Source organism: Pezoporus occidentalis, unplaced genomic scaffold (assembly GCF_034315485.1).
Source record: "Pezoporus occidentalis ecotype Australia unplaced genomic scaffold, CSIRO_AGI_Poc_V1 ctg137, whole genome shotgun sequence".
NCBI classification, from domain to species: domain Eukaryota; kingdom Metazoa; phylum Chordata; class Aves; order Psittaciformes; family Psittacidae; genus Pezoporus; species Pezoporus occidentalis.
In genome coordinates, this window is record NW_026913177.1 from 118184 (window position 1) to 145600 (window position 27417).

Consider the following 27417-nt stretch of genomic DNA (forward strand, 5'->3'; position numbering starts at 1 on the left):
TCAGATTATCCTTTTTTATCTATATTATTTTTCAAATAGGAGAATTCATGCTGCTTTGTTTTTAAGAAAGACCAAATTCAGAAGTCATTATTTGAAAATACAGACTAAGGCAACTTAGAATTTGACATTCTAATCTCACAGAAGGAGGATGTGCAGCATTCTCAGTTGTGCTACCAGTATTTGTACCTAGTTCCATGCCAGTCAGTGAGAAGATATTGTAGGAATCCTGTTCACTTGCTGTAGGTTTTTTTTCATTTATTTCCTTTCTCTTTCCCTTTTCTTTCCCCTTTCCCTTTCCATTTCCCTTTCCCCTTCCCTTTCCCTTTCCACTTCCCTTTCAATTTTCCTTTCCCCTTCATTTTCCCCTTTTTCCCTTTCCCTTGTCCTTTCCCTTTCCCTTCCCCTTCCTTTTCCCTTCTTTCCCTTTCCCCTTCCTTTTCCCTTCTTTCCCTTTCCCTTTCACCTTTCCCTTTCCCCTTCCTTTTCCATTCTTTCCCTTTCCTTTCCCTCTCTTCCCTTTGCTTTTTCCTCTCCTCTCTTCTTTGCTCTTCTCCTTTCCCCTCCCTTTATCTCTTTTCCTCTGCTCTCTCCATCTTCTTTCCTCTCCTCTCTAATTTTTCTCAGAAAATAAAATAAATCTGAAGGAGAAAAAAAAACCCACAAAATTAAGGAATTGGTTTTGTCCACTCCCCAGATTTCCTCTCACCAAAATATAAATTAACATAGAAGGAGAGAAATTATGAAAAAAGAAGAGTAAAATGGCACAGAAAGAAGCAACCAGTTCCTTCAAGAAGTTAAGGATAGCCCCCCCCCCCCCCCGCCCCCCGATTTCTTCCAAATATACTCAGTTTGCTCATATGTTTCCCATTTTATCTAGTATTTTGTGTAGGCAGAAGTAGCACGAATGTGACTCTCTGCTCAACATAACAAACATTTCCCACTGGCTCAGGTAAGGTACAATTCCCCACACTCACAGTAATGTGCAGAAATACTTGCTGTCCCACTCCATCCCCAGGTAAGCAAACATTGTTCTTCTGCTTATGCAATTTCATTATAGAAATCTTTGCTTATATGCAGCAAAATCTCCTTTCTCCTATGTAATTTAACTAATTTGTTGTTCCTTCTCAATAAGAAGATACACATGCAAATCAATATTCTATCATCTCTCTCCAACTGATGTTTCTACAAAATAAGCACTTTTTGTGTGTGTGTGTGTAAAAGGATTGAAGGGAGAAGGAATTCTGTGAGTTAAATGTCATACTTTCTCCCACTGGGTACTTCAATGTTATAGATACTTGTTTTTGTAATTAACAGTGACTATTATGAGGACTCTACAATAATAGTGGCTTTCAGTAGTGATATTTAGCAGGTTCTTCCTCTGGTTGGCTCTCCCTCTGTGTCTTTGTATTTGGTGCCAAAGTGCCTGCAAGGAAATCATTATTTTCTGTTAGCTGTTTAATCACAAACCTTGCAAGGAAATTTGCTATTTTCCAAACAGTGCAGAACTAACTTCATTACCACATTGACACGCTAAATACACTTGTCAGCTCTGAAGTCCCATCTTCTTAAAAGTCCCTAGCCTATATTCCCTGTGGAGAAGATTATTTTCAAATAATACAATAGCCTGATTTACTATATCCATCTTTCCTCCATAGCTTTTCTTGCTGAATGTGACAGGTTATGGGGAACAGGGTAAGTTGCACAGAAATACATTTGGTGGCTGCAGTGAAACAATTGGTGTATGTACTGGCTCTGTTTTCTTTGTGGTCAGATCCTCAGCCTCCTTTGAAGTCAGCAGTGATGCCCGAAGAGGATCTGGAGCTCTGTTCAAGCAGGTACAATGGTTTTGCTTCTCTGCAGAGCTGCCTTACCTCAGCCTCAGGGAAGTCAACAGGAGCTGCAGGAGTGCAGCACCTCCAAAAATGCAGCACATGCCATAATTTTTTCTCGGGTTTCTTCCAACAACCTCAAAATTGTTAGGGTACTAGAGGCAGTGCTGAGGAAAAGCAATTAGATACTCATCTGTGGCTTTAGTTCTCAAACATCTGGACTGGATGAGTCTACATCTGTGGCTGAGTATTTAAAGCATTTAATGACTCCACTGATCATTAGGTGTCACCGTATAAGGTGTCACCTGAGTGTTCTGTCACATAAGTGTCTGAGTGAAGAAGAAAATTAATTTTCTCCCTACAAGGGAGACTTCTAATGAGGTATTGGTCTTGTGTTTCAAGCTAATTGCTTTGAACAGAAGAGTAATATTCATCTTGTTAGACTTCCTGAAGATCTAAGCTTAGTTTCCATAGCTCTATGATCTCAGTAAATAATTTGATCTCACCACGCTACCTCTCCACTCCCAAACAAGTTGGTATTAACACACCTATTGCCTGTCACAATTCTGTGTGCTCAAGTGCAGGATCTCTGTGTCAATAAACATGCATAGACTGTTTAGCACAAAAAGTCATTTTGGCCAAGGTCTTCAGCACTTACTGTAATATGAAATCTACATAATGTAATTTACAGGAAGAAATTATAATCCCAGTATTTAGAAAGTGTACTTAATTCCTTTCTACCTTCTGAAAGACTGGAGAAATACTTAGAAAAATGGAAGGTGCATAGTGTTGTCACCTGACTGTAATTGTACAGAATTCCCTAACAGGGATTCAGCCCTACAGCTATATTCAGAACAAGAAAAACATGTGAATTAAAAAATGACTTTGCTTTTTTATGTGTATGATAACCAAGCACACAGTTTTGTTATTTTCCCTAAAATAAAGATGAGAAACACAGAAACATTATAGGATTATCTCAGCCTTCTCTACGTCATTCATAAAGACTGCAAATTGTAGAAAGGACAGTGTTGCATATGTGATATTTTTGCCTCATTCTGCTTCTTTATCCCTGGTTTAACAGAAAAGCCTTATTTTTGTATGATGTGTAAATAATGCTAGTAAAGCAGTTTATAAAAGACAGAGATTTGTTTTCTCTCTATGCAGAATTCATCACATTTATGTTATGTGAAGTAACAATATTATACTGTAAATACATTTACAAGCTGTAATGCTGCTGTTGGCTCCTACAGAAGCCTCTGAAGTTTTTATGTAAGCCAGCCTCAGATTTCATGTGTGTTATGCATACAGGACAGCAGCTGAAGCTAGCTGAGATCTGTTGAAAAATGAGGTCAACAAAGCTATCTACCCTCCTGCAGCATTATCTTCTGTCACTCTTCTCAGGTCATATTTCTGAAACCCTTTTTTGTGACATGTTGCCTTTTTAACTTTGACCCCACTGAACATCTGTTTTTCTCATAGCTTTCCCTGTGGTACTGAGCAAAAGACTTGAGTAACATCAGTCTGGTTTTGCACAGCTGCAATTGTCAATGAATTGCCAGCTAATACAGTTCAGGCTATCTTCACACAAATAACACCTTACAGGCAGCTCATCTCTCATTATTAGTATTATCCAATAACAACAGTACTTAAATGTCTCTATTTAGTTTGGGTCCTAATTGTACTAGGCATTTTCTCTGATTAAACTATTTTCATGTGTTCATAAATTGTTATGTCTGATCTTGTTGATCCAGGGTAAAAGATTCCTACCCTCAGCCTTTGCCACAACTCCTTCTCTTTTGCGCCCTCTACTTTGCTTTTTCAACTATTTCTCTTACCATTTCCTCCTACAGTCTGTAAAATTATTCCAGTTTTAAGCAAACAAACAAACAAACAAATGCTCTCATGTATGAAAAGAAACATACTGTTTAATATTACTGCCTCATTATTCAGTTGGGGAACTGAGATTTGGAGTGATAAAGTAACTTGCCAGAGGAAAAGGAGGAAAGATGCAGGAAGAAAATTTAGTTCCTCTGAATCACAGTGCAGCATCTTAAGTAGAAACCTTCTTTGTTCTGACTTCTCCTTACCTCTAAGCATTGCCCAGTCTCTTTATGCTCAGATTTTCCTTTCCTAGACTATCTCTTCTGATTTCAAAGGGTGACTTGTCACACAGGACAGGCACAAAGAAGATTAAGGGGTTGTTCTAGGCTTTTCATGTCTGGATTTTTTCTCCACTGCCACTGCTACAAGCTACAGTGAAAATTATGCCCTGGAATCACAGCTTTCCCTTCACAGTTTAAAATTCTGCCCCCCCCCCCCCGGTATCACATTTGTTCACTGTACTTTTCGTTTGCTAGCTCCTGCCTGGCAAGCCTCATCTACCTGCTTTGTGCATAAATGTCAGGGATAATTCTGAAGGCTCAGCGTGATTACCAGTTGGCCAGCTGCCATGTTGGTCCTTAGGATTTAACTTGCCATCCACAAAATGGCATGCGTATATTTATTTGTAGCTTAAAAGTTCCTGTGCCTGTTGTCACTAGATGCATAAACAAAAGGTTTCAGCCAAATGTAAATACGCACTGCCTGAATTAATGTTCACTAATGAAATCCCTTCTTAACCAACCTCAGCTAACATACTAAACCTTTCCACGTCTTGAAATTCCTTCACACTCTTCCTCAAAGTCTGGAGAAAAGATATACTGCAATGTGACCCATAGGTGAAAAAAATTAGAAGCTGTCAGTCTAGTTCAGAAGCAGATTCGAGGATCAAGTACTGTGTATTGCCCACTTTCGGGCAGATTAGCATGAACTGTAACTCTGTCTCCTTTGCCTGAGGCAGTGAGTTCTCTGTTGGGTTTTTACTATTGCAACTATTTATTATAAAATAGGTCCAAAGTTAACAATCTAATTAAAAAAAAAAAAAAGAGAAAAGCTACACTCAGAACCTAAAGTTTACTTGATTTCTAAAACAAACCCACATGAGCTCATGTATTAATGCACAGCATGTCATGGTTTAACTCTGGTAGGCAGCTCAGCAGCACAGAGCTGCTCACTCACTTTCTCCCCCTTCTCCCCAACAGGATCAGGAGTAGAATGAGAAGGGTGGAAGTGGGAAAACTTGTGCACTGAGATAAACAGAGTTTAATTATTTTTAAAAAAGGGCAGAGGAGGGGAGTACAAACAACAAGGAACCCCACAACAACAACAACAAAAAAAAAAACAACAAGAAAAACAAGTGATGAAAAACAAGTGAAGAAAATACTTGCTTACCACCAACCAACCAATGCCCAGCCAGTCCCTGAGGAATGGCAATCCATGCTAATCTCCGCTCCCCAGCTTTATATGCTGAGCATAACATGATGGCTTCACTAAGGGGAAATCCTGTCTGACCAATTTGGTGGCCTTCTATGATGGGGCTACAGAACTGATGCACAGGGGTAGAGCAGTTGATGTCATCTACCTGGACTTGTGCAAAGCATTTGATATTGTCCCACACGACATCCTTGTCTCTAAATTGGAGAGACATCAATTTGATGGATGGACCACTCAGTGGATAAAGAACTGGCTGGATGGCCCCACACAAAGAGTTGTGGTTAACAGCTCAATATCCAGCTGGAGACCAGTAACGAGTGGTGTCCCTCAGGGATAGGTGTTTAACCATGCCAAGTGCAAGGTCCTCCACCTGGGTCAGAGCAATCTCAGGCACACTTACAGGCTGGGCAGAGATTCAGAGCAGCCCTGCAGAGAAGGACTTGAGGGTGTTGGTTGATGAGAAAATGAACATGAGCCAGCTTCAGTGTGCGCTTGCAGCCCAGAAAGCCAACCGTATCCTGGGCTGCATCAAAAGGAGCGTGACCAGCAGGTCGAAGGAGGTGATCCTGCTCCTCTACTCTGCTCTTGTGAGACTCTACTTGGAGTATTGTATACAGTTCTGATGTCCTCAACGTAAAAAGGACACGGAACTGTTGGAACAAGTCCAGAGGAGGGCCACGAGGATGATCAGGGGACTGGAGCACCTCCCGTATGAAGACAGGCTGAGAAAGTTGGGGCTGTTCCGCCTGGAGAAGGAAGGCTGCATGGAGACCCCATAGCAGCCTTCCAGTATCTGAAGGGGGCCTATAGGGATGCTGTTCATTAGAGACTGTAGTGCTAGGACAAGGGGTAACGGATTAAAACTTAAACAGGGGAAGTTTAGTTTGGATATAAGGAAGAAGTTCTTTACTGTAAGGGTGGTGAGGCACTGCAATGGGTTGCCCAGGGAAGTTGTGAATGCTCCATCCCTGGCAGTGTTCAAGGCCAGGTTGGATGAAGCCTTGGGTGAGATGGTTTAGTGTGAGGTGTCCCTGCCCATGGCAGGGGGGGTGGAACTAGATGATCTTAAGGTCCTTTCCAACCCTAGCTGTTCTATGATTCTATGATCATATTGTATGGACTATCCCTTTGGTCAGTTGGGGTCAGCTGTCCCAGCTGTGCCCCCTCCCAACTCCCTGTGCACCCCCAGCCTACTCACTGGTGTGAGGTGGTGTGAGGAGCACTGTGTGAGCAAATTACTAAATTGATGTAGGCAGCTCTGAAGAGCCGTTATAGCTATTTTTAAAATTGTAACAGTCCTTCATTTTTATGAGTGAAGAACGGGTACAAGATTTGCACCAGTATATAAAATATACTAACTAAACAATAGTTGCGACTGATGAAATAGTAGCTGATAAAACTGAGAAGTGCAAAGCAAACTGCTAGTAATAGCAAGAGCTTTAAGATATTCCAAATGTAACAGAATATATTTTGGGTTTTAAGGAACGGGAGAGAGTCCTTCAGAAGTTTGGCTTCCACAGACTTATCCAGTGAGGAAGAGTTCACCCAGGGTTTGTTTGCATTCACTATTGCCAAAGTGCAGCTTCTCCGGCTAATTCTTCCAGTTGTTTTTATACCTGCATAATACGATTCCTCTGAACTTCTCTGATCTTCTGAGAGTCTCCTAGTATGTTCTTTAACTGGTGAGCTCAGTGCTTCTCATGCTTATACAGTTTCTCCTTCAATTCCTGCCTGATTTGCAAGCATTCATAGAATCACTGAATCATAGAAGGATTCGGGTTGGAAAGGGCCTTAAGACCATCTAGTTCCAACACCCCTGCCATGGGCAGGGACACCTCACACTAGACTGTGTTGCCCAAGGCTGTGTCAACCTGGCCTTGAGCACTGCCAGGGATGGAGCATTTACCGCTTCTTTGGGCAACCTGTTCCAGTGCCACTGCCCTCACAGTAAAGAACTTCTTTCTTATATGTAACCTGAACTTCCCTGTTCTAGTTTGAACCTATTACCCCTTGTTCTATCACTACAGTCCAAATGGCTTTCATTTCCAAACATATTCATGTCTAACATATCTATCTCTTGACATATTTTATTATTCCTATACTGAGAAATCTGGCAGGACATTTCCATGATCTCTGCCTTCTTTTGTTCACTGATTTCATCCAGGTTTTTATCCTGCAGTTCTAATTGTTTGATTTTGTTTTCTCTATCTTTCACTATGTTCTTGGCATCATCTACTTCTCTCTGTAGGTCTGCTACTGATGTCCTCACACAGCTTGCACTGGCCTGCAATTGCCTGTCCCATCCTTCAAAGCTTCACTTTTTTTCAGTAAATTCTGATTTTCAGTACCCAGCGCTACTGCTTTTTCTTTAAGATGCCAACTTTGATTCTGTAAGTTTTCATTTCTCAAAGATAGTTTATTAACCAGAGAGGTTTCCATGTTGGAAGGAGAAAGCATGGATAAGTTGGCATGACACTGCTGAGTTCTGAAAGCTTCCAGCCTGCCCAATTGTGCTCACTGGACAATCCAATGCTGTTTCCAACTGCTCCCACTGCCTGGCTGTGGCTTGCAAGAAGTTGTGATAAAAAAAAAGTAACATAATCAGGTCTTAGTAAGAAAATTAAGAGCTTTAGGGTAAAATGCCCTCATTAGAAATTAGTTAAGAGTTAAACAGTGAGCAGAAATATATCATTTTCAAAACAGCTGACCATGCTAGGTTTGATGCTCTTGGTATATTTAATGAATGAATGTTCAGAGGACTGTAATGAACAGTGAAGTGACCCCCTTTTTTAGATGACATAGAAATTTTAAAGGCACCTCAACAGATGGTATAATAAGAAGTACATTTTGATAGATAAAAAATACTGCATGTTAGAGCAATTCCAGCTGAACTGTAGACAAGATTCTTAGATAACGGTAACCATTTAGGATGTAAATGTGGAAATCATGGTGGATAGATCAATCAAGGAACAATCCCCATACCATTAGCAGCAGCATGGAGAATTCATACTGGATTTTAAAAAAAAGAAAAAAGATAGGTGAGTCCCACCTTCACATACTCCAATACTTGGAGCAGCAAAGTGGGCTGTATAGAACTGTCTACCCTATTCTCCAGTGGAGACCTGTGGCACCTTTAGGGCATCCATGAGTCGGAAGAATTAATGAGGTTTCCCAATCCAGCTCATCAACCTTCTAAGTTTCTTTATTGTGTCTGTCAGGAGTTCATTTGCTTTGATAATGAGTGTTCTGTCTGGGATAGAGTCCACAGTTTCCATTAACTCGGCACGCATTCACACCAGATCCTTGATGTGATGTGTTATGCCTCTCCCAGCACTCAACTGAACTCCTGTTTGACATGACTTGTAACAGGCTGTGCACATCCCCATGCCAAATGTCTCCTCTTCATTCTCAATGGCTGAAGTGCACCAGTGACAAAGATACTTCTGTTTTATTCCCCCCCTCCCCCCCCCCATTTTGTAATACTATGGAAAAGGAAAGGAGAAGGGGAAGCAAATATTCATGAGATGCAGCCTGAGCATTGCAGGAGGATTTTATTCAGCTGCAATATACCTTTTTGTCTGAATGAATTTAGGTGAGCTGTATTAATACGAAGCTTTTTTCCTCCTCCACTTTTCTTCTGCTTATTGGCAATGTATCTCACTGTTGTTTGAAACCAATTAGCAGGTGCATGGCACTGCAGAACCAGCAACTTTCCAAAGGATCTTCACTGTCTCTGCTGATTCTCCTTCACTACTGTTATATAATCCTCTCCTTCTGGATGAGTTATTCTTCCATTTTATGCTGTTCTAGCATGAAATTACAAAACCCCATGCTGCAAATTAGATTTCTGTAGGGATATCAGGTGTATCAAGAAAAGCAATTCCAAGTGGCCTCAAAAAACTGCCTTTTTTAAATGTCTCTTGTATGGGAGCATCCACAATCTTGTAGGGAAAACAGGGAAAGAAAAGGCAATAGGGGCAAGAAAGATTGTGGTATGTTTTGCATTGTAAAGTTGGAGATTGTTAGCCTTCTTTTCAGTGTGCAAAGTCCTTACTGTTTTAAATAAGTCTGGGACAAGCAGCAGCTCTGCATGTAGAGCAACTCATTTCTATTAAAATATCTTTGAACAAGTCCCTTTAAAACACACTTACTTCACTAAGGAGCAAAAAGTGTGGGGGAAGAGAGGAGATTCAGAAATGTGCAATGAATTTCTCCAGAAGGAAAACCTTGTTAGGAGGATATAAGGTTATGTCTCAACTCATTTTAACCCATACATGATTCATTCATCACAGCTAACTGTCACTAGCTGCACAAAACCCAGGGGAAACAAAAGAGAGTGATAATCACTGAAAAACCCTGCTGATGTCACCTCAGGTGGCTTCAGACTGCCTCTTGAAGACTCCATGTGGCAGTTACAGAAGTGCAGCCTCCCTGCCTGTGTTGTATATCAATTCAGGAGAGAAAGACAAACTCGTGTAGACAACCATGTGGGAATTTTGCAATTTGAGTAGGCTAAAAAGGTTCAGCCTTCAAAACCAGAAGAAGGTACTCCTTGGACTACTGTGGCTTGTCATAAAACTGGGAAAGAAATACCTATATTCAACATTAATTAATCTATTTGTATTAGTAGAACAGAAGTCCCAAATTCTAATTTTCTGTTTAAAAGGAAGTTGGTAAGTCAGAGAGTTACACCAGAGCCAAACTGGACCTGCTGTATTTAAGGGAGTATTCACAAGGTTTAGTAGGAGGGAGGAATAAAACACACAAGAGACATGGAAACACTCCATAACAAGTGAAATCATAAAGGTTTTATATGTTCTAAACTCATTTCTTATTCAAGAAAATGACTGTTCATGTCAAAAGGAAGTTGGTGAAGGAAATGAAGATTTGTCCCTAAGTTAATTCCATGCTTCCCTTGCTTTGGAGTGATAAGCACCAAATTAACTTTGTGCTAATCAAGAGGTTAGAAAATGTTATAGAGATGGATGACTTCTGCAGATTATGGTAAAAAGAAGTATTTATGACATTCAGACAATATAAAATTCTGGAGACCAGTAACGAGTGGTGTCCCTCAGGGATCAGTGTTGAGACCAGTCTTGTTTAACATCTTTGTCGCTGACACGGACAGTGGGATTGAGTGCACCCTCAGCAAGTTTGCCGATGACACCAAGCTGTGTGGTTCAGTTGATAGGCTGGAGGGAAGGAATACCATCCAGAGGACCTTGACACGCTTGTGAGGTGGGCTGGTGCCAACCTCATGAAGTTTAACCATGCCAAGTGCAAGGTCCTACACCTGGGTCGGAGCAATCCCAGGCACAGCTACAGGTTGGGCAGAGAAGAGATTCAGAGCAGCCCTGCGCAGAAAGACTTGGGGGTGTTGGTTGATGAGAAAATGAACATGAGCAGGCAGTGTGCGCTTGAAGCCCAGAAAGCCAACCGTATCCTGGGCTGCACCAAAAGGAGCATGACCAGCAGGCCCCTCTACTCTGCTCTTGTGAGACCTCACCTGGAGTATTGTGTGCAGTTCTGGTGTCCTCAACATAAAAAGGACATGGAATTGTTGGAACAAGTCCAGAGGAGGGTCATGGGGATGATCAGGGGACTGGAGCACCTCCCGTATGAAGACAGGCTGAGCAAGTTGGGGCTGTTCAGACTGGAGAAGAGAAGGCTGCGTGGAGACCTCATAGCAGCCTTCCAGTATCTGAAGGGGGCCTACAAGGATGCTGGGGAGGGACTCTTCATTAGAGACTGTAGTGACAGGACAAGGGGTAACGGGTTAAAACTTAAACAGGGGAAGTTTAGATTGGATATAAGGAGGAAATTCTTTCCTGTTAGGGTGGTGAGGCACTGGAATGGGTTGCCCAGGGAGGTTGTGAATGCTCCATCCCTGGCAGTGTTCAAGGCCAGGTTGGACGAGGCCTTGGGTGATATGGTTTAGTGTGAGGTGTCCCTGCCCATGGCAGGGGGGTTGGAGCTAGATGATCTTAAGGTCCTTTCCAACCATAACTATTCTCTGATTCTGTAATACATCAGTACATTTCTCTTAAAATAGTTTTATGATATTTCAAACTTTACGTGCATGAGAATAGAAAGTCTTGAGAAGCCTTTTCTTTCCCTCCTCTCTTCAGATCCCTGTATCCTCTATCCCCCTTCTCAGTGCTTCACCACTTCCATTCACAGAACAGCAGGAGGGAGAAACAAATAGAAAATCTTGTTCTGCTTTTCCTTTTAGCATATTCAATACTTGACCCAAGAAATCAGGAAGCAATTAAAATCTTCTGTTTCAACTTCCCATCCTGTTCAAATCCTTGCTCTAATTTTGTTTGTCTGAAACTTCGCTCTTTTAAAAGCTTGCCAGTGTGTGTGAATGTGTGTGTGTGTGCTTACAGACATATGTATGCCCTTGTTCTTTCAGTCAAGTGTTATTACAAAATGTCTTTTCATTTCTAAGAGGGTTCAGTCATCTTTGTAGTAAACACGTCCTTTAACAAAATTCTCAACTTAATGCTTTTCAAAATGTCTCTAATGATTTCTAATTTACTGACATTTTCCCTGAGCCCCTCATCAATTTAACTATTCAAATTGCTAACACTGTTAATAATTCCTCTGTCTCCAGCAGACCCACTGCAGACCTTGAAATCCCTCTGCTGCCTCTGCAGACAAGAACACATCTGGTTTTGCATCCATACCATGCTGGATCAGAGTATTTATTAGCCTGGCAGCAGTGTCTCATCACCATGCAGTATGATGATTAACGGCTTCATTTGCACCATTGCTATCCAGAAGGGCTTCTCATGGGCCCATTTCCTCCCCTCATTTCTACCTTACAGTGGTGTAATTTTACTTATTTCAGCACATAGAGAACAGCATGAGCACAGGGGTCTGTCTTTCTAGGGGGCTGTGGGGAAGATTTTGAGGAACATTTGGAGCTGCATGCCAAATTGCCTTCCCTGCCTTTGAAACAGTCCAGATGTCTGCATTTCAGGGGAGATTTGAAGGGGAAGCAGATGCAGGCTGACCTGTCTTCAGACAAAAGTTCAAATTTTCAAAATGGCCCAGTGCATCATGCTCTGCTGGGACTTTAGGGCTGAAGATACTGAAACAAGCCAGGCATGACTTTGCTGCATATCAGCTGAACTTTGCTAATTGCTCCTACCCTGTAGTATATAAAAAGCATTTGGAAATGTCTTATCAATGTCAGTTCAGCCTTTGGAGTGTTTTGCATTTCTGCTTTCTAGACACAGCTCCCACTCTGAGGTAGCTTGTTGAGTGGCTTACCTCAAAATTTCCTGGACAGAAGTGCTTGTATCTATGGTGGTACACATGCAGCTACCAAGTGATGTGACAGGTTCCTAAAAGAGGCTCTCCTTGTACATGCAGAACAAATTGCTGAACTGCCTCTGCTGATGCTGCAACAGTCAATGAAACTAACCAAACAAACTCAGACAGGGACTGGATGGTCTGCAGCAGACAGCCAGGAGAGTGGTTGTAAAGAAGCAGGGCTTCAGGAGAGAATCCCTTCAGAAGTGCTGCCCAGTAATTAGGGCATGAGGAATTTCAGGCAAAGATTTCTAGAGTATATTTCTTAACCACAAACTTCCTCTTAACCAAGTTACTTAAACCTTGTGCGTCTTGGTTTCCTTGCTTGTGAATTTGCAGTTCAGATACCCATCTTGGGGTTATATAATTGGCTTCTGCTCACAAAATTCTTTGTGATACTACAAAGGATGTTACTGGCTATGTGCAAGGTGTGTTTTTTGAAGAGCATATGTGAGTTTTTAGTCTGTCTTGATAGCTGTGCATTCTGGAAAACTGGAGTAATAAAAATTTCTCAGCAGCTTGAATGGGTGGTCTCAATATCTCTAGAGTTATGGATAACTGTGAAAAGTTCTTCACAGAAAGCAAAAGTCTGACTCTCTGAATAGTGTTTTCGCCTTGAAAAACAATTTTGCTTTTGTGGAAAACAAGGTTAGAAACAAATAGGAAAATAATGGCAGAATTAAGTTTCATATTTTCACTCAAGTAGCTTTCTGAGGAAGACAAAAACCATCATTTTGTAGCCCTGATGACTTCCCATGTAGACTCCAAAGTTCATAAGGAAGCTCTAAAATCCCTATGTGGAACTAAATTAATCCATTCCCATGTAACACTTTTGAATTGTATTATATAGGAGGAATTGGAGCAGAATCTGGTCCTCAATCAGATATTTTATGAAAATATGCAGACACAAATTAAGAACTTCAGGCCTAGATCAAAATGTAAAAGTCACCAAGCAAAAAAAAAAAAAACAAAGTAAAAGCAGCCACACCTTCAACATCTGATAAACAGGGCTTTGAGCTGTGAGGAACTGCTAGTTCTGAGATAAAAAGTGTCACTGAGAATCCTGATGGATAACTTCTTTGCAAGGCCAGCCCTATCAATGGGGCTAGCAAGTGCAGCAAAACATTAGGGCCTGCTAATTGTCCGCTGAAGATGTATAGGTAATGCCATACTGGAGATTTGCTGCTTGCCTGGGGCAACAAAGCCCTTAGAGCTGCCAGCCCTTCTTCTCTGCATCTTTCAGTCTCAAATGCTGCTGACTCTCTATTGCTGAGAGGATCTGTTTCCCCATATGTATTAATTTGCAATATTAAAAATAGCTCCTGCATGCCTAAAGACTGAGTGAAGAGGGAGGTATTCTTCTCTTTTATTCCATCATCTCTGGGGATTCCCCATAGCCACAATGCCTTTTCAAACAAGCTCAGAGCAACAAGTTTTAACATTAGTTAGAAACTTATCCTCACAATATACGGAAGCAGGCAAAGAAGGTTTTGTCTCCAGTGGGTGCAAGCTACTCCATAGAAGGGGCAAATCAACTTACTTCTCTAGGAAACAAAGAGGAGATTGTCTGGTGTTCAGAAATCAGGCCATAATGCATAAAGGCATTTAGGTGATTGAGTCGAACAAGTTCCCAAATGCCTTTGTGGATCTTAGTGCATTTGTATGTATATGCTATATGGCTTTTTTTAGTCCTATATAAAAACCTATATGACTTTTCTTAGTCTTAGGAAGAGAAGGCAGAGAGATCTTACGGCTACCTGCAACAACCTAATTGGAGGGTATAAAGAAGAAATGCCCCAAAGGAGAGAGGAACTTTAGGTTACTGACTTCCAGACACTCGAGGTGTATCTAAAAGATGACTGTACCTCTGTCTTCCTTTTTCTGACATCCATTCCTTGCAGACACAGGGAAAGCACTCATTAATCTTCCTCCATTTGTTTTCTATATTTCTGGAGAATTTTAAATTGACAATTTGGCCTTTTTGACCAGCTCACTTTCCCTTGCAGGGAATTTTCTCAGTTCTTTTTTACCTTTGAGACCTTGTACACTCAAGCTATTTGCAACATCTACTTTACATTACATTCAGCTCAACTGATTTGGCATTTCAGGCTTCACAGCTCCTTGCCCATATCTTGACTCGGAAGACCCAGCCTTAAAACACAGTCCTCTATATTATGACTGCAAGCAGGAATTACCTATGCGTTTTTTATTCTGCTTCTGCTCTATCTCTGGATCAGCTTAGTTTCTTGTCCTCATTGTCTTCATACCCCTTAAAACACCCTTTTTTCTGTCTGTAAAAAAAAGGACTAATAAGAATGACTTTAAAAAGTGGACTCCACCTTGATAGTAACAATCAGAAGCATCCTTGTCATGATTAAGCATCCTGAGTCATAAACGTGCTGCTACCTGCACATGCCAGACAAATAACTAACAAATACAGTGTAAGATTCTGTAGGATATGTCTCCCTTACAGACCACTCTGCTGATGTGAAACATCATTGTGTGAACTTCCATGGAAAGGGAAAGAACACTGGTTTTGTTGCATATGGCAGAAGTAACAATGGGGACTCTCAGTTTAACAAGCCCAGTCTACACAGGAAAAGAAAATAATTCTAAATTAACGTAACTAATTAGCAGCCTTAGATAATGTAATTGCCATGCAGAACTTCACAGTTTTATTTAGCATTATGTATTAACTACTATGTAATTATTAAGGCACCACACTCAGCACCAGCAACTTAATTATCATTAGTATTGCACCAGTCTCAAGCTTGAATGCTGACGATTAATAAAACACAATTATTTATACTGTGATTGTGTCATTTTAATTAAATTGAAAAAGCACTTTGTTTGCTTTTTGTCACAGTGTTAATTTTTTAAATTAAGGTCAGATCTTTTTGTCAAGCTTTTTTTTTTTAATCTCTAATTGCAAGTTAGATAGACTGATCACTTGTCATCCTGAGAAAACATTGTGACTGTTGGTGACAAGTGAATCTTGGGGCAATAAAACAATCTCAGTGGTCTCAAGTTACGCCATCTCAATGCCGATAAACAATACCTTGATATGTTATTTCTATGATTCTTAAGTAACCTCAGTGTATGTAAATCCCATTTAATTTTCTTTCAGAATTAGTCTCTGCAAGGGTCGGTTTGTTATTACATTATGAGGATGCTTAGTAGGCCCTGTTGAAAACAAAGAATTTACAGACCAACAAGACCAAAGGTGAAAGGTAAAGTGTAGGCTTACCAATGTAAAATTATCTGCTCATTGTCACCTAATACGTTGCTGCCACAGCCAGGAACATAGTCAAGGCCTCCCAGCTCTTATTTCTGTGTTCTGCCTGCTAGATCACATCGCCCCTCATGTTAGTAAATTGAGAAATGCCAAATGTGTGGTGAGGCAGAGCCTTAGTCCCTATTTTCATAACAGGGTTCCTGGCCTTAGTAATAATTAAAGCTTTTTTAATGCATTTTTGTAACTCCTCTGACTTCAGGTGATTTCTTTTTTATTTACACAAGATGGATCAGGCCCAGGATTAATAGCTTTCCTCAGAGTGCTTGAGCACAGCAATATTTGCTTACGTAGAGGAGGAATGGTTTCCCTGCCATTACCCAGGTAAATTTACTATGAATTTGCAGCAAGTTCTGCCCCAGTTTTCGCCCTCTGAGAGACTCTCAGTGCTAGCCATTAGAAACTTTATAGGTAAGCTTCAGTTTCTTTTTATATAGCCAGAATTTAACTTAACTCAAAATGTCAGTGTGTTTGCCTTGAGGGAGAATAGAAAGGAGAATTATCTAGTCCATTTCAGGGATTAGTCTTACTTGTGCTTTCTTTATTGCTATATCTTCCAAGTTACAGGGCTGGAAGCCCAGAGGTTAAATGGATGAACGCTGGATCAAAAGCAAGGTTTTTAGGAGCACAGTGAGTGAGGATTTGTCAGGTGGACTGACTGAAAGCCATGACAGACAGAAAATGAATACTGGAAAAGATCCAAAGGGGGAAAAATATCTGTCAGTTCAGGAAAGAAACAGGTTATGGAAAGGAGGCTGCTTTGCGCTGGGCTGCTTAAAACAAAAGCAAGGAATTACCGGACTTTGGAAGCTGAAGGAAGCAAACATGGAAGCTAAGAAGAGGGAAGAGAAGAAAACGTCATAATTCCAGTGCCCCTTAAATATGATCTACATGTCTGAACAACAGTGAAATGACTGACTGCCAAGAAAGGGGAAACCAATTGCCTGTCCATAGAGACAATACAGATATCTCTGGAGCTGTATGTTAAACTTGTGATGAAACAAACAGGTAAAGAAGCTTTCAGTCTATAAAGAAGAAAAGTCTGTTTGCCATGCAGATTTGTAAGCGTGTGCATCATTTCTAGCTTTTAGAGAGGTCTAGTAAAAAAGACTAATGCCCAAATCTTTTATCCATATGGGATGAGAGTAGGTCAGTAAGGTATAAAGGAAAACCATCACAAAAACTGATGTTAAAGCAGATCAACAGGTAACAGGAAAGACGAGTCTTTTGTGAGAAAACTAATACTAACTTTCGCATCCACTTTCAAATTCCCCTTTTTACACTGGAAAAATCCTCCTTTTTAAAGATGCAATTAGCAATAATTGTAGGGCTGGATGTTCTTGTCATTCGATTCTTCTGCTGCTGTAACTTCTGTGAAGCTGCTAGGGATTTATATACGCAAAAGAAGAATCACAAAGCCCCCTACTCTAGGGATCACTTGCCTATTGTTTTTGTTGCAGATCTCTTAATCTCTGGAGATTATTCTTCAGTTACTTAAGCACTGGCTGAATTTCAAGAAATTGTAATAATGAGCAGGGTGAGGATGGGGGATTTCCAAGCATCAAAAGAAGCATTTTCATTTTGTCCTGAAGCAGACATATAAAGTTAGGGATGGCAGCTTGATTCCTGAAGCTATTGGAGGCTTTAGGAATGACAGTACTTGCCAATTTAGTGAGGAGATAACAGAGCTGATTTACACCAGCTAAAGACAGGGCTAGATTCTCTAGCGCTGCACAAACATCACAGAAGTGTCCTATATGATGGCCTCATTAGCTTGGAAAGATGTCAGCTGAATTCTACTGCTTAGATAAAACAAAAGGATGCTAAAGTTTTTCTCAGTCATATTTATTATCAGTATTCTCATCTGTATCTGGTGAAAAGAGTGTGACCCTCTCTTACAGAGGTAATCCCTGACAGACTAATCCTTATTTCTATCACTTTAAGATTACTTAGCTGTATTACACTTTTATCTTAATGCCCCTGGGAAACTCAAGCTGAAGAACAATTCTATGACCAATTTTCAAAGCAGCATCATGACAAAAATATTATTACACCAATATTTCTGGGTCTATAGCAGCTGCCACTGAGTTTCTAAATAGAGTTAAAAATACTAGGATCAACCAGTAAATCTCTAAATTTATGGGATATGGTTACCAGAGGGACTGCCTCTTGATTCCTTTGCAAATGTCCTGGCTGAGATTTCTAGGGGTGCTTCAGTGGGAATTCTGGACTATAAATCAAAGAGTTCACAGAGAGAATGCTTTTCACAAGGATGGGGTAAGGGCTGGAGATACTTGGATGAAATCTGTATTTTGTAAAAAAAAGAAAGGAATTGATTACAATTTTACAACAAATTACATATATATGTAGTTCATAGGGTAGGAATAAACAGTAGGGCATGTGTTTTCTCTGCACAGGTGCTTTTATGAACTTACATCCATTTAATTACTCCTATGTACTATATGCTTTTGGGGCAAGAGGCAAGTGATTTTCTGGTGCAAAGCACTGTCACCTGGAAAATTCCTCTTTAGTTTCAGTGGCTTTAAATCAGACTTATTAAAAGGAACAGCCATAGCAAAACCCTTAAAAGAAATCCAAGATACTTAAATGTTGACAACTGCTCTACAGAGTAATAATTTGTTCATAAAGCACACAGAGTTCCAGAAGTATGATCTCCATGCAATGAATCAGATAAATCTTGACTGCTTTGCATAATTGTTCAATATTTTTCTATTACTTTCATTTTAAAACTTTTTATTATGACTACTTGCACCTCCACATGTTGTCTTTCATGTATTGTTTGGGATGTAATACACTTCTCATTTTTTAAAACTATAAAAAAAAAAACCAAAACAACCAGAAGAAAATAAAACCAAAACTAAATTATTCCATTACATGGTTGAGCATATTCATCTTTCATTTCACAGTGTTTCTTCAGAAGAAGGAGCACTGCAAAAGTCTCAAGATCCATGTTTCATTAAACAGTAACTAGAAACACAATCATACCTAAATGCATGGAATAGTAAGCCACATCTCACTTGAGTATAAACAATATTGGGTTTCATGTAAGCCATGATAAATCAGAGAAGTACACACAGCCCTATGGTTTTTTATGCTCAATTGCTTTTGCCACAGCTCCTTCACCAGTTCTTTGTAGGCGAATTCATAGGGAAAACAGAAAAGAAAATGAGCATCCCCTGACCCTCCACCTTTACATTAGTTTACTTGTTTCTTTAATTAGGTTCAACTTTCGTTTATTTCAGTTAGATCTTTCCTAGTTTTCACTGACTTATGGTTTCTATTGTCTTGGCAACAGAGCAGTCCTGCTCCATCTCTCTTTTTCAGTTAGCCATAGAGAGCATTAATACCAGCCATTGTCTTCCTGTGCATTTATTAGTCCTCAGAGGGCGTGATGGAAGTCAGAAGTCGAGTATTCCTGGGCCAGGGTCTCACTGTCAGCACAGACCTAAATGAAACATAAACCAATGCATCTGTTTCAAAGCATATTGTACACCAATCCAAGTAGATTATTTGGCCCCTTTTGGCAATGTAGCTATTGGATAGCATTTGAAATAACTGAGGAGTTAAGCAGTCTGGTTTTAGTAACTTTAATAAGTAATCCCTCTGGGCTCATTACAGCTAAAACCCAATTCTTGTACTCTATTTACATACGCCAGTTTGAATTTCATGGCTGTTTCTTGGTTCCACATGATATTTCCCCATTTGTTGTCAAGGCTGGGAGGTGGGTAGCAAATGGAGCTGGGAACGTTAAGAAGCGGACAGGATAGGCTCATGCTTAAGGTAAACATTGATACTCTGGGATTGTATTCTTTCGCTGCTACTGTGATAGACCTTGGATGACATACTGCAAGATAAGAAGTCAGATATTTGACATGAGTTCATTAATTGCTTCCTACTCCATAAGTATCTGATCAAATGTGTTAAGAATTTGCAGCTAAAATTAGCATCAATGAGAACTATTTAATTTATAATGTCTAACACAAAGTGAATAAACAAGTTGCATCTAAATCACTTTGTCTCAATTTCCATCTGGAAAATGGGACTAAAAACAGCTAATCTAAGGAGAATGTTGTTGGAGAAGGCAAGTGTGAAGTATTGGCATATTACGGTGATGACTATTGTAGGAAAACCGATGGGAAAATTAATAATTGCTTTTTTACAAGGATTTGATAAATATTAAGTAAATAAGCAAACTCTGCTAATCAAACAGTAGCAAAGATAATCAAATTAATTTTTGTTAGCTAAAGTTAAACACTCTTGAACTAAAATTGGTATAGCCACCCCCAAAAAAACCTAAAATCCTGACATAAGATTGTGTTGCAATACAATCAGCTTAAACTGGGGAACTTCCCAACTTTAAAGCTGCCTGGCTTTGTAACCTTAGTGATGAAGCTATTGTTATTAATATGAAAAACAGCAAACCCACTGCTGAATACAGTTCTGAAACATTGCTTTTTTTAAATGAAAAACTTATCAGCCTCTATGCAGTATGTAATAAGACTCCATGCATCATCCCCAAACTTATAGCATATAAGCTCTGAGTGAATTTTCTGATAACTTACAAGTAAATCCATTAAGTAGATTAAGTTAAATTAATTAAAACCAGTATCTTACCAGAGATCTGTCATCTGTGATGGCACTTTTGAATTGGGCTTGAATGATCTTCCTGACAAATATCACAGATATATCCAACTTTTTTGATAGTAAAAAACTATCAAAATCCCCTCTTCGAAGGGAGGCAAGCAATTGTTATGATTATTTAGGTTAGTAACAAGCTTGAGTCTAGCTAGCATGTGTCAGCATTTGTGGAGATCAAGCAAAGGAAAATGAAGAAGGGGTCTGAATATCTTTGTCTGAACATGGAAAAGCAACTCTAAAACTGCTAGCTGGCGTGAAGACTCATGAGAGTAATGAACTGGAAGTTTAAATGATGATTAAGTTGAACAGTGTCTGCCAGGAGGACACAGAAAGCTCTGTCACCAGGGCAGAAAAACAAAACTACAGTTTAAGAGACTAACAGCTCCTCGTACCAACATCCTCATATGTTCTATATTCCCAGAAGACTTGGGAGCAATGCAGGTTTCCTCAGAGCACACTGAAGGAGCAAAAGCCTAGGTTAAGCACTGTGTCTGATTTGAATGTCCCAAGAGTGACATCTAAGTAGTGTCCTTGTCTGGAAATTGCTCTAAGAAGCACTCCAACTGCTTAATTCTAAGCTTGCACTTAAATGCATGACTGAAATTCTGCCTGTGACTCTCTGGATTGTAACCACTTTCTCATTGTCAATATTTTGTCTAACTTTGCCCTTCTTAGGCTGTTGCTCCTTAAGGTGCCTTTAGACAAGAACATGGTGAAGGTGATATTCTTCCTAGAAAGACCAAGGGGCTCCAGTTTGCTTTATGTATTTCCTGCTTTCTCTTCACTCTTTCCATAGTGCATCTTTCATCTGTAAATCTTTGCAAAGACTCTGCTCACTCTGTCTCATGTCCTTGTGGCTAAGTTGCTGTGTTGAGCAAAGAGATGGACCATACCTCATTCCCTAATGCTGCAGAGATCCCATTGCCAGATCTGAGAGGCTGTAGAAAAAGTACTTTGTTCACATGTTGGGGATCCAAATAACACTTCATTATTTGCAGTCTGTCTCTTTCATGGACACCCTCTTGTCATGGGGAAAGAGCTTGCGTGCCCTTGTGAGGTTGAGAGCTATGCTGGTGGTGGCATATGCCTCCGGTAGGGTCTCCCATGCCAGACAGGTCTCAACTGAAGGGTCAGACAAAGTGTGTCCATGGGCAGGATGGGCTCACTAGCCTTCGGGCAACCATCCTAGGAGAAGGACAGCTACAACTTCAAACCCGGGCAGATGAAGTTTGTTTAGCCTTGTAAGGCCATCCATCTAAGAGAAGGATACTCTAACCAAACGACCTAAGGACTTTGCTGTCACCATCCAAGCTTGCTAGGCCCTGGCAGATAAACCTCAGGTGTAAAGGGTGGGGCCAGTTCTGTGCAAGCTGTGCCTCACCTAAAAAATCCACTGCGTGGGCCCGAAGGGTTTACTCATCAGCGTGCTTGTAGTAAGCATGTGTAAAGCCCTTCCCAAATCTTCGTTCGCAAAGTCAAGCCGTCATTTGGAGTCTGGCCACAAGCGATGGTGGGGTATGAGAGCTTTATTGACAGGCAGCTGGCAGTAGAAGAGAACGACAGTATCCCTGTATGTCAGTTTGACTCCCACAGAGAGAAGCCACTTTGATACCAGTTTACAGACTGGAGCTGAAAGTACAGTTTTTTCATGCAGCAAAACCAGAGGCCTCGGTACTTGCCTCCTTTCTGTCTTTGGAAATCAGTGGGAATACAGAGCTGTAAATTACTAATGAAGTGAGATGGATATTTTTACAGATAAGTTCTAACCCACAAGGTAAGTCAAAATTCTTATAAATGGGAACAGTTGCTGCATCAGTTCATGGGGATGTACGGTTTAATTCCTCAATTTGTATACAAACACTAAATCAATAGGATTCCTGTGTATCCAAAACTCACTCAAATCAATTATCTCTACTGGGTGTTAGATTAGACTATTCCTGTGAGACAGATAGTGTGTGTGTTGACTGAAACAAAAACCATGGATACTATGAAATGTACTTTGAAATTGAAGATATCACATAACTGAAGAATAAGTTTACGTTAAAAAAAAGCAAACTTATTAAAAGAATTGTCATTAGCACTGTATTGATAAAGATAACCTTTTCCATTTGACTGGCATCTGTCCACTTATGCTTGCATTGCTATTCTATCTGTTCCTAAATCATGTTGATTTCTATATTTATTCACATGTCTAAAAGATGACGTGAACAACTGGCGATGAAGGACAGGTGACTATTGTCAAGGCAACTGAAGGCAACTGATTCATTAGCTACCCCAATTTGCCTCTCTTTGTGTCCTTTTAAGTATTCCATCCTCACTGAACTTAAACTCCCATAAAGCAACACCACCATCTACAGCCCAAAGATCAGACTCTCCACCATAATTGCACCTCTCTGTCCTGAGCTCAAGCTGTGTCAGATGTAAGAGTACCAGATTTCTTCTGTTGAAAGTATTCAGTATCACTTTAATTTTCATTATCCAAAATTAGAGGTTGGTTTAAAAACAGAAACAAACAAACAAAAACCAAACAAAGAAAATGAAACACTTCAATGCAACTTGTTTAAAAGAAAGATTCTTCTCTGCGTCTTCATCCTGCACTCTGACTTCTGCAGTACAGTACTACCCATGATAACATAGAATTACAGAAGAGATAGGATTGGAAAGGACAATGAGATCACATAGTTCCAACCCCCCTGCCCCGAGCAGGGACATCTCCCACTAGACCAAGTTCCTCAAGGTCCTGTCTAACCCGGCTTTGAACACTTCCAGGGATGGGGCATCCAGAACTTTTCTGAGCAACCTTTTCCAGTGTCTCACCACCCTCAGAAAAACACTATCAGAAAGACATGAAATGCCTTTCTATGGTGCATAGTAAGCAGAAAGTTTTAGTTCCAGGGCAATGCAAATTCCTCAGAAATTGGTGCTTCTGTATTTCAGTGGAAAAAAAACCCACCTTTGTTGGAAGTTGTAACTCATTAGGTGCATGTTACTGGGAGAGACTTCTTTTTCTACTACTAGAAATAGAAACCACAGAATAAAGATTGCTTTACCACTATCATTTTCCAGTGATTATTTCTTACTTTTTTTTTGTGCCATGTTGCCAACCACACTGTGGCTTTGGCAGGCTAAAAGGGATACCTCCTCTCAGTTTCACAAAGGTAGTTATCAGGCTGCATTGCACAGCTGAGGGAACTATGGTCTCCACAGTGGCAGTGATAAAGCTAGAATCTTGTTACTTGCAGATAATAGGAGGTGAAGGGAAGTGAGAGACTCCACAAATGCTATTCTGTCCCACAGCCTTTACCCCTGCCTCCCCAAAGTAGTAAAGCCAATTTCTTGGTGGCTTTTGACTCCTTGTCTGCCCTAGAAGGCTCTGCTAGTGCTTTTTGTACAAGTCTAATCTGGGAGACACAAAAGCTTCAGTATAGAAAAGGCCAGTGACTACCTGAATTTACTGTCTGTAACCCTGGCTGTGCCTATTTATGCACCATGTTTTCTATTGTCACCACATGTACAGTTATGCAGAACAACGCATACAAATTGTTCTTAAGATGAAATCCTAAGTCACTCAAGTTGCTGCTTATAGCTTTCAGCACCAAGATGATAGTTTATAGCTTTGGCATTAGTCCAGTCAAGAAAGCTCTGTTCAAGTCTTCTGTAGTGTGTTTTCACATGATTATTGAATTCATGATCAAAGGGGGCTTAAATGTTCTGTTTAAGTATTTCAGGGAACTGCAGGTAATAGCCATTTAAATTAAAAAGAAAAAAAAAGGCAAAAAATAAACAACCCAAAAACAGACACCCAAAACCCAAAAAAAACCCAAATGTGTGTCAATTTACTTTGCTTAAATAGAAAACTAAAGGTCCACTGGACAAGGGAGTTTCTTTTAGTGAAAAGTCACAGGAAACTTAATAAGATTTCACTTCAAACAATATAATCCATGAGGTCTGTGGTACCTGATACTAATTTACACTAGATGAAAATCTGAGTTTGTTTGTTTATACTTCTAGACACCTACAATATTCATGCCATGCTATATTACACTACTACTTAAAGGAGCTAGAACTGATAATAGAAAATGACTGTGTACACTGGAAAGTGATTGACAATAAGTTGTGATTAGATGCAGCCATAGGGATCTGTTGTGCAAATACCTAAGCAATCAACAGAGAAGACTCAGAAGAATTGTGAAGATGCCATTCACAGAGAATTCATTCTCTAAGGAGCCACAGATGTCAGCAAAGAGAGCTCAGTGGCCTGGTTTAGCATTCTGGTTATTACCAGTAACTGCAGTCTACCCAACCTTCAGGCTAGGAGGACCCCAGTCTTGTCAGAAAAAAATAATTTTTGGGGTGGATCTCTACAGTATTAACTGCAAAACCTGGCTGCAGTCTGAGATAAGGACTCCCGCCCCAAGCTGTCTTCAGTAGGACTTTTAAATTTGCCACTTTGACCACTAGAGGGTAGTAACATACATTTGCACTAGGTGCCTCATGAACAAGAGAATGGAGTAAGACGTGAAAGATCATAAAAGGAAAATCTGGTGTACAGAGAGGTGTCAGACCTCACCAAAGTGTGTGTTGTGCCCTTCATACATGTGTCACTGTATCGGCAATCATTCACTACTGTGAATCTATGAGATCAAGAACTATGGGCCAGCTAGGAGATCCATCTGTGAAATTCCATGTTTGAAGTTAGTCATATGCATACTTGTTTTCAGGATGTTGCCTTAGACAATAGAGAACAGGAAGTAACATGCTACATTATTTTCCATAGTTGTATGGGTAGCTGGGAATAGCTTTAATGCATTGTACATTACTGATGCTGGCATGATTTCTGTGTGAGAGGGCAAGAAATTTTTGACTTGTAATTATCCAAATCTTTAAAGGTGGGGTGGAAATTTTCTTAAGCGATCTTGGTATTCAAACATCTGACTTGGGTTCACACAGAACTGACTTGCTGTCAAAAAGCTAGCCACGAGTCTGCCATATAAACAGGTACATTTTGCAGAAGTATCTCTCAAACAGTAGGATTCAGTATAGTTAGTTCATAAACCTGAATCTTTTCCTGTCTTTAAGTCTCTTATTCTCATCTGTCTTACTCTGTGTCCCTGATCCTGTTTATGCCACCTAGAGCTCTATCTAGAGCACCTATGAGTGACAGGTATCTTCAACTGTTATTACTCATAGCACAATTTTTGCCATAATGGGAACAAGAACAGCATCTTAACCCCTTTGGTTTTCAACTTTTCATGATTCTGTGTTTTACAAGCAAAATTGTTTCTACTTGTCTCCTTTGAGATAGTCAGCTTGATTTCACATCATCAATAGTCAGATGGACCTCATGGCACATACAAAGCTGCTAAGCTTTAGCAGAAAGTATTTTGGTTTGGGGTTTTTTCTTGGTTTTGAGTGCCCAAAGATTTCACAAGCTTTGGCAAGAAACAGAGAACAAAAGCTGCCCTGTGGCTTTGGAACTGAGACTCTAAACTTGTTTTCAAGCTCGTTTCAGTTGTACACTTCTCAAATGATGCTGGGTAAATTATTTTATCTCTCTGTAGTACACATCTGTTTTTGTGAACTGGGGAGAGTCATTGCTGGGAGAGGGATTGCCACATACTTATGTCTGACCAGTACTTCTTAAAATACAGCTCTTACTAAGGTTTGGACCTCTACATCAAATTATAACATAAAATCTAATAATCTGTAAATGCTGACACGAACAATGCACATGAAGCAGGAATCCCCCTTTTCAGAAATGTTTTTTTCCACCAGAATGGAAATAGTGTTAAGAGCAGGTCTTGACTTTACCACCACTGATGTTTATTTACTTGATACATTTTTAAAAAGTGTATTTATACCTGCTCAGGGCCTGCTCTGGAGACTTTTTAGAGACATATGATGCTATTTCCATTTAAGTTCATTACAGTTAGTTTGCTTACTTCTACAATTCCAGCTCAGGCCTATTTCATTAGTAATTCTTTCCATGTGAGTTGTGTGTTGTTCATTTTAGGTATATTTTGTTTTTCTTAGCATGATAAATGGAAAAAACAATGAAATACCTCTTCTGTGGCCTCTCTCATCCTGTGCCTTGCAAGTTCTGGGACTGCTAATGACAGTCTCTGTGATTTATCTGCTGGGGTGATGTTGTTCTGACCTGCAATAACAAGGTACATCATTGTTGGCTTGCATGTTATAAAAATGATGCACAATACATCTAAAAGTTAGAATAATACTTTGATGCAGCTCTTTGTCAGTCCTACAAATGGTTGCAGTTAATTGATGCTATAAAACTTTCCTTCAGGCACTGGTATTCAGTGTTCACACTAGGAAATGGAGTTTGATTCTGACATTTTAAACACCGGTGGTGTTACCTAATGAAATAACTTGGGGTTTGAAAATTCCCATCAGTAAAAGAGCACAAAACTACTGTTGAGTTAGGGTATTTAAAAACATCTTTTGAGCACTGGGAGAAGATGATACATTGGATAGACACTATTATTTTGCTACTCTTTTCCTGCAGACACTTTTAACTTGACCAGGGGTCTACTGTCCCATTGGTGCATCCATGCAGTTTCATCACCATTAACGGAAGCTATGTGCATGAGCTGATGAGGGCATACATGGAGTTCAAAATACTTTTTTTGTTTATTAAAAAGTGTCATACAAGTCTTGTGAGAGAAGCCCTTGAGACTTTTTTTTTTTTTTTTTTACCTTGCCATAACAAACACTGTAGATTTAGCAAACATTTCAGGATTTCTGCAGGATACATTTTTTCATTTTGTATTTTAAAGATTTGCCATTATGAAATCAACTAGCTCCATCTCAAAGGGCTGTGCGAAGAAAAGAGACAGAGGAGAGGAAAGTCGCCCAGCTGATGACAAACTGTGGAAATACCACTGGCTTTTATCTTATGTTTTGATAGTGAATTACAGGATAGATATTTTCTTACATGTAAGTGTATAAAGAATAAAGATGGCATTCTGAATTTTGCTCTTTATGAAG

At 40.0% G+C, this 27417-nt stretch overlaps 1 long non-coding RNA gene across 1 annotated transcript; it reads right to left on the bottom strand.

The window, feature by feature from the left end:
- Nucleotides 1-18591: 18591 nt before the first annotated feature.
- On the bottom strand, nt 18592-27210 carry LOC134158924 (uncharacterized). Its single transcript, XR_009962955.1, has 2 exons — nt 26475-27210; nt 18592-19618 (listed from the first exon to the last, which is right to left on the bottom strand). It is a non-coding gene; the product is annotated as an uncharacterized LOC134158924 (long non-coding RNA).
- Between the last annotated feature and the right edge of the window lie 207 nt (nt 27211-27417).